The 14,823-nt window shown below is 38.5% G+C and overlaps 1 protein-coding gene across 4 annotated transcripts in view; it reads left to right on the top strand.

Annotated features, from left to right (window-relative positions):
• LOC107568551 (inactive ubiquitin carboxyl-terminal hydrolase 54-like) overlaps window positions 1-14,823 on the top strand; it is an 82,297-nt gene that overhangs the window by 20,363 nt on the left and 47,111 nt on the right. The window contains exon 1 of one of the 4 annotated variants that reach the window (XM_016254519.1): window positions 14,136-14,154. The exons of the other annotated variants lie outside the window; for them this stretch is intronic. The gene's annotated coding sequence lies outside the window, so the exon portion shown is untranslated. Of the gene's footprint in view, window positions 1-14,135; window positions 14,155-14,823 lie in introns of those variants that run through there. 4 annotated transcript variants of the gene reach the window in all.

The raw sequence follows: 14,823 nt of genomic DNA, 5'->3' as shown, positions 1-14,823 counted from the left end.
AGTGAAATTAGCAAGCAGTTAGACTGAATTTACATTCGTTTTAAACGCGGAGCCAGGCGCGAGTCGACACGGGTTGCGCACGTTTGTCAAGCCTCATCCATACTGCCAGATGCGCTTGTGGAGACTTTCGCAGTATAAACGAGCATTACGAGACCGGCTGCGTGAGTGCGGCAAGCATGAACGGCTCGTCCGGGACGCGGGATTCGCGCCCCGTGGGGCAGAGAGGAGCAGATAACGTTCATGTACTAACAAAAACATCTAAGAATGTATCTTTTATTCTCCAGTACTGAAAACAGAACCGATACAGGAGCTTTTGATATGCGCTGTGACACAGCTCTTGCAAATTACCTTTTTTGTTCGCTGTCTGTCATTTCGAAGCTTAAGTTGCATACAGTTTTCTTTAGTTTTAATTAGCCTAACTATCGATCTTACCGAGTAGACGTCATAATCCCACTGTCTCTCTCCCGCTTTCTGGGTTTTTTATTTTTAATTTTTTTAAATGGTGGGTTTACGCAGTTGGCTAGAGCAGTGCTGATTGGGGAGAACGGAGGTGCACTCCCTCTATTGGTTAGTAAGACTGCAACTCAAGGCTGGCAGTCATGCATATGCTCTGGAGTAATATCGCGTCCATATCGCAGGCTTTGCGATTAGGAAATCGCAACGTCTCAAATTGCGATTTCGATTCGATTTTCGATTAATCGCACAGCCCTACGGTGGAGTACATGCTAATGCACGACACCTGCGCCACTCACCGGTCTCGAGTCCCACGGAGGAGCTCCGGAAGGATAAAAGTGATGACAGTGTTGGACGAGAGAGGACCAGGCCTGGATTTTATTTTGTGTTTTGTGTGCGGCAGTCGTCCACGAGGGGCTGCCACTTTACTTTCAATTTGTGCTTGTTTATTTTATTAAAGTTTTTTTTGAACGTTCGCCGGTTCCCGCCTCCTTCACGAACTACGAACTGTTACATATACATTTTGTTCTATTTGTGTTGTTATTTATAATAAGTCAAGTGAAGTTTACTGTTAAGTGCACTTATGTGTCAGACTCATTTTAAATTATAAAGTTTATTAAATTGTTAAATACCCTGCCTCCACTACATATGCCTATGTTTGTCACATCATTATAAGTGTTTGATCACCACATTTGTGTTATCATTGCAAAAAATGTGTATGTATATATATTCTATTTATGTAGGCTATATACTGTATTCTATATACAGTACCAGTAAAAAGTTTGGACACAAGAATGGGAAGTGTGTCCAAACTTTTGACTATATTGTACTATAATATAGCATACACATAAAGAATATCGGCTGATATATCGGTATCTGCCTGTTTTTACACCCTAATATCGGTATCGGCATCGGCCCCCAAAAAACCATATCGGTCGGGCTCTAGTTGACTTTAGGGCCTTTCGCACCGCAGGAACCTTTTCATAGTACCAGAACTAATTGTGGAACTACCCACTTTTTTGGCGTTTTCGCACCGCCGGAACTGGGAGCGATTTTAGTACCGGACTGCCTTTTTCGAGAACCAAATTAGCTCCTACTCCGGAGCAGGGTCTAACCAGCACAACTGGTACTAATCGTGACGTAAGTAGACATTGATTGGCCAAACGCATATGAAAACGCCCTCACCCGCCGTGATTTAAAATGGCATGTAAACATACTGTAAACATTGTCAACTTATTTCGCAAATATGGAGAACAGCGATAGATGGACGGACGCTGAAGTGCAGGCACTTGTAGCTAATGTAGCACTGCCAGTTGTCGTTGGAGATTCTTAGTTCTCCTTTCCGTTCTTTCAATCGCTTTACGTATACGTCGACATTCCATGTCCATTATTGTGAAACCCGCGAGACGCAACAAAAACACAGCTCTGATCACTCCATCCTCCTGTTGTAAATGTTGTTGTTCTTTGTTTTCGTTGTTGAACTCCGCGCACAAATGACGTCGCTGTCGACTGGTTCCTAGTACACACTGTTGGTGCGAATGCAACCCTTTAAATGGTACTGGGAAATAGTTTGCGCAAAATCGTCCCAGTACTTTAGTACTGTACATTTAGTTATGGAACTAAAGCGATGCGAAAGGCCCAATAGATGGATTTGTTGAAGGGACAAAGCATTTGAATTAGGGATGTGCAAATAATCGAATGCGATTTTCATGCGCATCTTGGCTTTAATGATGAGATGAGCGTGAAAATCGCAGTCGATTTTTTTTGCACAGCCCTAATTTGGACGATGATATGTAGATGAATTGCTGTTAGATGGAACTTATTTTCAGGTGTTATTCATGATTATTTAAAAATGGTTGCCGTTTCAAATAGCTGAATTAATTAACTTGTATTGTAACAGCACTGAAGCTAATTCTGATCAATTTGCCCAATAGTTGCATTTGTGATCTCAGCCTCTCTCTGTGCTGTGGAGAGAGAGTTTGTAGGGAACTGGCCCAGATTCAGGTGGCCTCGCAGCTTCAGAGATGGTACGAGGGAAATGCAGTTGTGATGCGGCCAAAGTGATGCTCACTGGCTCATGCTTACAGGAGAACGACTAAACTCTCCAACCGTGGGTCACATCCTCTGATCCCCTGGTATGTGATCTGTGCCATTCCATGCTATACATTTCAGTATTTTTTGGATAGCAAAAATTACGTTTTTTTTTTTTATAAATGCTAAAGTCATATTAGATGTAATTGTTGAAATAGGACAAATAAACATAAGGACACTGTTTGTGCCTGGCTGTATCTTGTGCTTGACCGCCCCATGTGCTTGCACCTCATCCTTCCAAAAACAGCACCAGTTCTAGGTTTCCATGGCAACCGCAACCCACCCTGTCTTATTTCTGTTTAGTGGAAAATAACTGCTCCAGCCTGGACCTGTGCTTCCTCAGCACTGGGCTCCTGCTGCGGGGATTATGTCAGTCTGGGGCTGATGGAGACGGTGGAGAGCACATCACTCAGGGATGGGCCTGTTTCTGTTTCCTATCGTCCTACTAAACTTCTCTCGGACAGTAAAATAGCCTGAGCTGCTAGTGTGAACATTCAAGGTTTTCTTGTCCTTTTACACTCCAGAAGCGGCCTTTTAAAAGTAGGTTAAGGCTGATTATGTAAGCAGAGTTGTGTCTTATTAATATAATTAACTGGACAGAGAAAATCCCAAACATGGCTTTTGCCGCATGCAAGCCTGTGCACTATCTGTCTAAACAGAATTGTTCAATTGACATCCAAAGATAAAATGGCAAAAAACCTCTGACGAAACGGCCTCTAAATCAGTTTCGCTTAAGTAAACTGTAGCGACACTTTGGCCAGATAGCTCGCTTGTTTATCATTCACTTTCAGTAATAGAAATGGGATGCCAAGACTATCAGGCTCATCCAACCGCACTGTCGCCTGGCGACATGTTTCCCTCAAGCTTTTGTCCCTGTTGGATATTTTCGCACTGTTGGTTCAAGTGAAGTTTTGGCAAAGCAGTCGGTGTCAGACTGAGGTGTGAAGCTTCTCGCCAGTGAGACATTACAGACTTCATTAGTGGCACAAATGTGCCCTGCTGGATTGAAAATGTCAGATAGCTGCGTCAGAGTTGGTGGCTGGGAGGGATTGAATTCTCTCACACCTGATGGCTGTGAGAGAATGGGCATCGCTGTTCCCGGCAGAGTCTATTATTGCAGGAATAATCCTGTGACACCTTATGTTATATTGGGTCAGGGGATCCGTCACCTGCGTCTTCCTGGCTTTTCCTAAAATGGAAAGTGCCAGGCTTGTGGAACATTGATTTTGTGCAGTGTTGCAGATGAAATTGACACAAGTTTATGTCAGAGTCCAATATTTCTTAAACCTATTTTATTACATTATGCTGGTTTAAGTTCTTTTAGGAAATTGTTACTCGTCAGCAAACATTTTTTTTTGTTTGTCAAACAAGTATCAGTTTTGGAGTTTTTATCCAACTCCTTATATAGGTTTTCAAATGGCTCTTTTGTAGTATTTAAACTTGTTACTCACTACAAAAATATCCAAGGAAGCTGGCATGGAGTTAAAACACCAACCAACCAAACCAATGGATGCAGTTGAGCTGACCTTTATTCTTTTAGACCTCTTCTGTTGTTCCTTGTGGCCTGCAGAGGCTATTTGGTGATCAGCATTGATTGTCTGTGCGAGGTGACTGCAGGTTGAATGAGAGTGAAGTCGTGTGATGCTGGACTAAAGCCAGGTTGAGGCGTCATATGTGATTAGAGGGATGAAAAGCTGGATGTCTTCCATAGATATCATGTTGCATAACAGAGTAGAGACAAACTGCCATGGGAGCTATTGTCAGAAACTTTTAGGCGGTGTTCTGCCTCCCAAATTAAGACTCAGATTAGGTAACCTGAATGTAGAAGGGTGATACTGTAATAGATTGTTAAAGCTACACTATGTACCTTTTGGCCCTCTAGTGGTTAATAAATAAAATTGCATGCATCTTGCAGAAGAACATTGTTTTGGTAGTGCTTTGGCTCTGCACAAATTTATGTGGTCCATTCTTGAAAAATAAAATCCAGCACTACAACAACCCATAATGAAATAACCCTTTACAATAGCTGACACTATATAATAAACGTAAGCTACTGTTAGATAGCTGAATTGCTATCTGTTGATTTAAAGAAAATACCTTACCTGTTGAGTAATGCACAACACTATTTTCAAAGTCGTCAGACTGGGGGACGCGCATTACACAATATTTCACCAAGAAAAATCACAGGCAACTAAGTCTGTCTTGTGTACAAAACATGTGAGAAGTGAAACCGAGAATCACAGAAGACTGACTCCTCCCCTTATTTCCTTGCCCTAGGCCTGTCTTGCTCTCTCATTTCTCAGGCTTTGTTGATGCATCGCCGCTTCTCTCAGAGTGCGTTTTTGAAAATTCGCACTATGCGATCGTCACTCATGTGAACAAGCACAATTTGCATAAGGCTTTTGTCCGCGATCTGCAGAAAACGGTCAGCAAGTAAAAAACTGGGCCTAAAATTGTGTTGTGTATACCCGGCAGAAGTCAACTCTGGGTCAGTTTTAAATCCTTGCAGTTCTCGCCACCTCTGAAAAGCCAAGCCAAGGCTGACTTTGCTCTTTTTGGAGTTTCTTTGTGTTCACAAGTGTTGATTACCCGGAGGTTTGCGGTTTTGCGTAGTTCATGGTTCGTATTTTTCACTCATTGTGACCGCTAACTTTCTGCTTCACACTACTCCTGCACCATACATGTGCTAGAGCTACTTTTCTCTGTTTATGGATATGACATGACATTCTCAGGCGAATGATGAATTAATGCAAAATCTGCTCTAAAATAATAACAGTTATTATAGGCTTACTGCAGTTATCCAGGATACGGCAAAAATAAAACGATTTATTATGTACTCACTCGTTATTTAAATGTAGTTATTTTTGAACAAAAAAGTTACATTGTAGCTTAAATTTTTGTTTAAAGTATTTTGTAATAAATTTTTGTAAGTGCATTAAAGGTTATTATTTCTTTATTAATTGTATTTAATTGTTATTATTGTTATTATTATTTAGGGGTGCTCTGATTGATCGGCTACCGATCGCTATCGGCTTATAATCACTTTGGGATGATTGATCGGCGGTCTCTATAAAGGCCACATACTCCGTTTGCAGTGCGTATTTTTTCTGCGTTCAAGTTAACATATTAAATATGGCATTATTTTAATGACAAATGTCGAGAGTGCATTGTTGTAGCGCGAAGGTAGATTAATGCGCAAGCGCGAATCTCCCCGCTCGCACGTGGATTTCCTTTGCGCTCCGATATAAACCTAGTTTATAAAGCGTTCACACTGCACACGGGTGCGGTGCGGCAGTGCGTTCCAGTAGCGGTGCGTCAGCAGCAGTGCAGATATCGCACGCGCTGAATTAAAGTGACGGCGCATTGTTTGCGGTAATTATGACCATGGATTGACACGAAAATGTAGTAATTCCACCATAAATGCACATAATAAAAGTCTACTGTGTTTCACAGTCAACACGTATGACTTTTTGGCTAGGTATAAAGGAAAACAGCACTTCTAGATAAGCAATACTAGATGGCACTCGTGGAGGTAGGAAAACAAAGTTCTTTATTAACTGCAGGATTGCTTGTAATAAAGATATAAATGCAAAAGAAAAGGCAGTAGAGCTGACTGTTTCTGTCAATGGTAAGTTTTAATTTAGAAAGTTTGTGAAAAACTTTAGAAAAGAAAACGTTAGAAAAGTAGTTTAAATCAACTCAATCCGAGCAGCTGAGTCCTTGGCCATCTTCAAGCATCGGCTAAAAACACATCTCTTCCATCTTTATTTGACCCTCTAACTCTCTATTCTAATTCTAATTCTATTTTATCTATTTGTTTTCTTTTTTATTTAAAAAAACAAACAAAAAAGACCTCTTAACACTAGTTTCCTCGATTCATTTTCTATTCTATATATCGGTTTTCATTTTATCTATTATATATATATTTTTAAACTTGCTACATGTACTGCATTAGACTAATTTAGACTTGTTATAGCGCTTGCTTATTGTTGCTCTTTTGTTTATTCTGATTGTTTCCATTGTCCTCATTGTCCACAAATTACTAAATGTAAATGTTTTGCTTAATATATAAATCTAGAAGTAAATGCAAAAGTAAAAGCATTGAAAATAGTTTTACTTATATATTGCATTTAAACACAATATATTGCATTACTGTACTGTGTATAAAAAAAAAATCACAATGTTGAAAAAGCATTTTCAGTAACAATGTTTGGATTTGAAATCAAAATAATGGATAAATGTTGTGTTTGTGGTAAACAGCCACCGATCAGAAGCAGACTCCTGTGTGAAAGCACAGTCTGTGCTGATTTTATACCACACATGGACTGCATGCGCACTGCAAACGGAGTATGTGTGAACACTGTGTAAAATAGGGCTGGGTAAAAAATATCGATATCTCGATATTAATCGATTCTCATTTTTACGGAACGATATCGATTCTTAAATCCCAAGAATCGATTATTCTAGCTTGTTTTCTGTTAATGGACGGAACGTTGAAGGGCACTTACCATCCAATATATCGCAGTAAACATTGTGCTTTGGTACTGTTCACATTTCAAATTCTGTCCATTGTATTGCAGTAATCAAACAATAAATGCCGTTTCAGAACGCTGTAGCGCCTCAGTTCAGTAAAAGCGGCAGTGCGAGGCGCGCGTGAACTGATGGTCTCCTCCACATTAATACCAGTTTCAGCACAAAATAAACATGACTAAACATCCGAAGATAAGTTACAATAACTTTACAAGCCATATCCTGTCTCATGTAATCGCTCAATCAGTGTTTCAGCCGCGCAAAGACGTTAATAACGGCTTGCAAACAATACACGTAACGTCACATTTACCTCAGAAAAACATATTTGGTGTCCATAAACTCATTAGTCAGATAGAAAAATAAACTGTAGTGAGGGGCATTTTGCTGAGTATATGCACCATATAACCAGGGCAGGACTTAGGGGGGCGGGGACCCCTGGGCCTGAGGTTATGTTTGGGCCCTATACCTACACTACAAATGCCCTCAAATAGAACATCATTATGGAGCAACACAAAATACACAAACATATGCTTTGAGGTTAATAAATAGTACAATTAATTTGCAATATGTCTAGGCTATAGTCAAAGTTTAAATGTAATATTAAATATTCATTATAATATAATAAACAGGATGCGTTCTCTCAGTTGAGAGATCAAACCCCTGAAATAACTTTGAGCAAAACAAAAGTTGAAAAAAGAGATGTTGGCTTAGTATTATAAAAGTTATTGTCATATGTGTGTCCTGTCCTCTTATGTCAGGTTCTTATTTAATCAATAAATTCAATTGAATAAAAAGACATGCTGGCTATTAACAATCAAATGAAATCACTATCAACAAAATCCATAGATGGATTAATTTTAAATATAACATTTTAATGTAGACATATTAAATGACTGCAAAAATGAAATAAGCTACTTTTTTAAATATGAAACTACAACCGCCAGTAGGTGGCAGCAAGTGACTGTCTTAATGAGTGAGTTGAATCAACCGATTCGTTTAAAAAGCTGATTCATTTAACTTTGCAAACAACTGAACGAATATCACACTATTTACTCGCCGCGAAGTGAGCAGGTGAGTCTCGCGCTTTATATATTCCCGCAGCACTTTCTGAATTCCTCTGTGATATATCAGCGCTCAAACAGAACGTCTCAGGTTACTTATGTAACCATGGTTCCCTGAGTAGAGAACGAGACACTGCGTCCTCTAGGTTTCCCCATAGCGACCCCTAGAGGACGCAGTATTTAGGGGTGCTCTGATTGATCGGCTACCGATCGCTATCGGCTTATAATCACTTTGGGATGATTGATCGGCGGTCTCTATAAAGGCCACATACTCCGTTTGCAGTGCGTATTTTTTCTGCGTTCAAGTTAACATATTAAATATGGCATTATTTTAATGACAAATGTCGAGAGTGCATTGTTGTAGCGCGAAGGTAGATTAATGCGCAAGCGCGAATCTCCCCGCTCGCACGTGGATTTCCTTTGCGCTCCGATATAAACCTAGTTTATAAAGCGTTCACACTGCACACGGGTGCGGTGCGGCAGTGCGTTCCAGTAGCGGTGCGTCAGCAGCAGTGCAGATATCGCACGCGCTGAATTAAAGTGACGGCGCATTGTTTGCGGTAATTATGACCATGGATTGACACGAAAATGTAGTAATTCCACCATAAATGCACATAATAAAAGTCTACTGTGTTTCACAGTCAACACGTATGACTTTTTGGCTAGGTATAAAGGAAAACAGCACTTCTAGATAAGCAATACTAGATGGCACTCGTGGAGGTAGGAAAACAAAGTTCTTTATTAACTGCAGGATTGCTTGTAATAAAGATATAAATGCAAAAGAAAAGGCAGTAGAGCTGACTGTTTCTGTCAATGGTAAGTTTTAATTTAGAAAGTTTGTGAAAAACTTTAGAAAAGAAAACGTTAGAAAAGTAGTTTAAATCAACTCAATCCGAGCAGCTGAGTCCTTGGCCATCTTCAAGCATCGGCTAAAAACACATCTCTTCCATCTTTATTTGACCCTCTAACTCTCTATTCTAATTCTAATTCTATTTTATCTATTTGTTTTCTTTTTTATTTAAAAAAACAAACAAAAAAGACCTCTTAACACTAGTTTCCTCGATTCATTTTCTATTCTATATATCGGTTTTCATTTTATCTATTATATATATATTTTTAAACTTGCTACATGTACTGCATTAGACTAATTTAGACTTGTTATAGCGCTTGCTTATTGTTGCTCTTTTGTTTATTCTGATTGTTTCCATTGTCCTCATTGTCCACAAATTACTAAATGTAAATGTTTTGCTTAATATATAAATCTAGAAGTAAATGCAAAAGTAAAAGCATTGAAAATAGTTTTACTTATATATTGCATTTAAACACAATATATTGCATTACTGTACTGTGTATAAAAAAAAAAATCACAATGTTGAAAAAGCATTTTCAGTAACAATGTTTGGATTTGAAATCAAAATAATGGATAAATGTTGTGTTTGTGGTAAACAGCCACCGATCAGAAGCAGACTCCTGTGTGAAAGCACAGTCTGTGCTGATTTTATACCACACATGGACTGCATGCGCACTGCAAACGGAGTATGTGTGAACACTGTGTAAAATAGGGCTGGGTAAAAAATATCGATATCTCGATATTAATCGATTCTCATTTTTACGGAACGATATCGATTCTTAAATCCCAAGAATCGATTATTCTAGCTTGTTTTCTGTTAATGGACGGAACGTTGAAGGGCACTTACCATCCAATATATCGCAGTAAACATTGTGCTTTGGTACTGTTCACATTTCAAATTCTGTCCATTGTATTGCAGTAATCAAACAATAAATGCCGTTTCAGAACGCTGTAGCGCCTCAGTTCAGTAAAAGCGGCAGTGCGAGGCGCGCGTGAACTGATGGTCTCCTCCACATTAATACCAGTTTCAGCACAAAATAAACATGACTAAACATCCGAAGATAAGTTACAATAACTTTACAAGCCATATCCTGTCTCATGTAATCGCTCAATCAGTGTTTCAGCCGCGCAAAGACGTTAATAACGGCTTGCAAACAATACACGTAACGTCACATTTACCTCAGAAAAACATATTTGGTGTCCATAAACTCATTAGTCAGATAGAAAAATAAACTGTAGTGAGGGGCATTTTGCTGAGTATATGCACCATATAACCAGGGCAGGACTTAGGGGGGCGGGGACCCCTGGGCCTGAGGTTATGTTTGGGCCCTATACCTACACTACAAATGCCCTCAAATAGAACATCATTATGGAGCAACACAAAATACACAAACATATGCTTTGAGGTTAATAAATAGTACAATTAATTTGCAATATGTCTAGGCTATAGTCAAAGTTTAAATGTAATATTAAATATTCATTATAATATAATAAACAGGATGCGTTCTCTCAGTTGAGAGATCAAAACCCTGAAAAAAAAAAAGCCAGAGATGTTAATATTATAAATGTTATTGTCATATATGTGACCTCTTATGTCAGGTTCTTATTTAAACTCAATCGAATAAAAAGACGTGCTGGCTATTAACAATCAAATGAAATCACTATCAGCAAAATTTCATAGATGGATTGTGTATAAATGTTAAGTTTAAATATAACATTTTAATGTAGAAATATTAAATGATTGCAAAAATGAAATAAGCTACTTTTTAAAATATGAAACTACAAACGCCAGTAGGTGGCAGTAAGTGTTAATGAGTTGAATCAACCAATTCGTTTAAAAAGCTGATTTATTTAACTTTGCAAACGACTGATTGAATCATTTGCTGGTCCGTGTAACGCTGAGGAACAAAACACTGTTGTTCGGAGTCGGAGACACAGTGGTTCTGCTGTTTGTTCATTTTCATTCTGACGGGGCAAAATGGAATTTTGTGTCTGAAAGTTACTCTGTAAGTTGTTGTTTATTGTAGGGATGCACCGATATGAAAATTTTGGCCGATACCGATAACAGAAAAAAATGAGCATTTATCGGCCGATACCGATATGGTGGCCGATATATCGTGCATCCCTTTGTACAATAAACTTTATTGTACATTTGCGCAGATAAAAACAAAAAACAAAAAAAAACCCCGACTTAGGCATAGCTATATTATAAGACAAGAAACTCATTAAATTGGTAATACATTTTTTATTTAAAATCATTTTGATGACATTTCTTCCCCACTGTGTAATGGCTGTAAGACGAGAGCGAGCGCTCAAAACTCATCAGATGATCGGATAATTTAGTGGAACATTATAGTAATATAGAATCATCCTCTAAAGAAATGAGGTGTGAGCATTTGAGAATGTAGGCTATTATCTTTCTAAATGTGCGCTCTTTGGGGCTAAAGGCTTAATGGAGCTGTTTAAAGTAGCCATGTGATAACAAACCAATCGGCGCTGACGCGATTCAATACATGTGTCCTCCTTCTATGTGAAATAATCATAAATACCAGTTTATGCTGTTTGATTGTGGCCTCGAAGTTCGTAGTTGTAAGCTGTAGCCCCGGCTGGCCCGTTTAGATCTTCGTGAGCAGTGGAAATGCGGCTAATAATTTCTGAATTCTGACTGGCATATAACGAACAAATCAAACAAAAGTAAATGGGCAAAGGCGGGGCCCATGGGCTGCAGCCCACTCAAGCCCAATGGTAAGTCCCGCCGTGCATGTAACATATTCATTATAACTATTACTGTTCTTTAATGTTTAATTTATGTTTGAATAAATCCAAGTTTTTATGACAGCCACCATTGTTTATATTAAAAAAAACAAATTGATGTAGAAATATTATGTAATTGTAACTTTATTTTAAAAACTTCATTGTGTAATTTTAACAAATCAGTTAATTTTAACCTTCAATATTATTTTAATGTAGTACCAACTGACTCTCGTGTATATTTTACAGCAATAGTTGAGAGATTGTTTTCCTTGAAAAATTTGGCATGCACTGTACCTGATATATATCCCAAATAATCGATGTTGAATCGAATCGAATTGCAAGCTTGTGAATGAGAATCTAATCGAATCGAATTGTGAAATTTGTGTGAAAACCCAGCCCTAGTGTAAAAGGCCGTCTCGCATACAGCTCACGAAATCAGGCTTGTGCTGTGTGTGTAAGCTATTGTGCAACAATTGCACAAATGTAAAAACAAAAATGCACTGCATGGTCAAACATTTCGGTCATATATATATATTTGAAAAATGTCTAAAAAAATGCCCCTCTCCACCCCTCAAATTAAAAAAATCCTCCCAACAAGAGTCACCTAAGAGGGGAATTCCCCCCCATTTTCAAAAATGAAATTAAGGCACTGAGTAAATGTCTAAATATCCTGATTGGAGTATCACTATAAATAGTTATAAATGATAAAAAGAAGGCTTTAAAAAGATTGGTATCTGTGATCGGTATCGGCAAATACTGCTTTCTGTGATCGGCAATCGGCCTCAAAAATCCATATTATTATTATTATTATTATTATTTTATTTTTTCAACAACAACAACAACAGCAACAAAAAAAACCTTAAATAAACGTATGAAAAATAACAGTCCATAATTACACAATGATTTCATCTTCACAAACCTTAAGTACACAGCTTTTGTAGGTTTTAGACAGTGAGTCAGATGTTGATTCATTAACCAAGGGTTTGTCAGACTGATTCATCTTGATAACTTTGTTCCTGTGTTTGAACTGTTAGACTCCTAAGAGTCATTTGTTTGTGAATCGGAATAAACTGGTCACCCTGTCCTGTTTGTTTTTGTGTTCAGCTTTTCGATGGGTTTCTTGCCATTATGTTGTGGCACATGGACTATAATGAGTTCTTTAAATATGAGTTATTGGCACTGTAGATTGTCTGCTGCTGGAAATGGGTGCAAGAAACATCAAATGGATGCATAAAATTATATAATATATTATTAATTATACATAATTATTACAAATTATTTAAGATTTAAAAAACAAATTGTGCTATATAATAGCATGAATTACAATTTTACTTCATACATTTCAACAATTAGAAAATTACCATTCAGATTTACATCTTGTTTTTTGGATGATGTTGAGTGAATCTCTGAGACATGCTTGTTTATCAAAACCAAAACCAAATGTTTACAAGAACTTACTACAGGGCCCAGCAAGACGGTCTTAGTCACTGTCTGGAAGCTAATGAGGGCCTTACAGTAGACACTACTAGATCTGTTTTCTGCCAGACAGGATAATCCACCGTCTGATCAGGATAATCTGCCTGCCTGACCTGCCATTCGACCTACTTCATCCCCTGCTGACCAAGCAGAGGCACAGTACAGTCTCTTCAGGGATGAAGAACCCACCATGAGGGTTTCTTCAGTGTTAAAGTACTTTCTACTATCCTAGTTTAATGTGCAGAGACATCTACTGTAAGCAAATTTTTTTGGGGGTGATTTCCCCAAACAGTGTAAACACCTCTGCTCTGTGGCGCTTTCAACATTGCTTGGCTTGTTTGCATGGCCCAATGAGGTCTGCAATATCTGGAGAGAGCTATCAGTTCGCTTTCCCGCTCATCACATGACTGTTGCTCACTGCCACTGGGCAAATCTGTCCCGAAGAATGCAGATGGGTGTTTGAAAGAGGACATTATAGCATGTAGTTTATAGGCAAGGCTTGTTTTAAGAGTGAATTTAGGTGTTAATGTGGTTTCAAAGTCATAAACAGAGACACGGAAACCATTGACATCAGCAGTGTAAGGTCAGCCGCTGACTCACAGCTGGATAAACACTCATCTTACTAGAATTTCTCTCTCCAGTTCAGTTTCTGTCAGTCCCTTTTCTTTGTAAATATTTTTTTTCTGTTCATCCACTCACTTCGGCTCTTGTCATCTTTGTTTCTGTCTGCCTTTTCCTGTCAGTCTGTTATTTGTGGCCTTTGTCTTCCTTTCTGTTGTTTTTCCCTCTCTTGTTTTATTCAGCATTCCTTGAAAACTGCCCTCAAGGCTGCTTTCCTTAAAAGCACATCAGACAGTGATGGACGTAGACAGATTTGCTAAACTCTTGAGAGGAACTGCTCGGAGCTTCAACTTTTAAACTTCCTGTCAAGTGCTTGAGGTAAAATCTAAACGTTGCAGGCAATGGATGTTGTCCTCGTTGCGTGTCTTTTTCACCTTAAAGCAAGTTTGTTGCCTGGCTAAGTGCTGCTAATATAAGCCTACCAGTGGGAGACTGGTTTAAGAGCTTTGACTATCGTATCAAGTTGTTGAGTTATGTCAGAGTGTCATGTCTGGGAGGTCAACCTGTAATTCATGTGTAGGAGTAGCACATCAACACTCAGCTAAGATGTTCTGTATGCTGGCTTGGACTGGGACAAACAGATAAATCCTTGTCTCCACCCAAGTGTTATTTTAGCCAGTAGAATGAGATCGGAGTCAGATTGTAAAAGAAATTTCACAGCTACGGTGTTAAGATGTGACTATTTGTGTTTTCGTGGAGAGAGTCTATGCTCATTTGAGGTGTTCACACATACTGAGATTTTTATTGCTGTAGGTCGCTAAGTGGCTCTAAGGGATAGTTCTCACAAAAATACTGTCATTTATTCACCCTCATGTTGTTCCAAACCTGAATGGCTTTCTTTGTTCTCTGAAACATAAAATGAAAATCAAGGAAGACCATTATTGCTTGGTTCCCTTGGTTCTCAAAATATACAGAAAATATGGAGAAGAAACAAAGTCATACAGGTTTCGAACAACTTGAGGGTGAGTAAATGATGACATAATGTAA

This window comes from Sinocyclocheilus grahami, unplaced genomic scaffold (assembly GCF_001515645.1).
Source record: "Sinocyclocheilus grahami isolate Dianchi unplaced genomic scaffold, SAMN03320097.WGS_v1.1 scaffold1256.1, whole genome shotgun sequence".
NCBI classification, from domain to species: Eukaryota; Metazoa; Chordata; class Actinopteri; order Cypriniformes; family Cyprinidae; genus Sinocyclocheilus; species Sinocyclocheilus grahami.
This window is presented reverse-complemented; position numbering and strand designations above follow the sequence as displayed.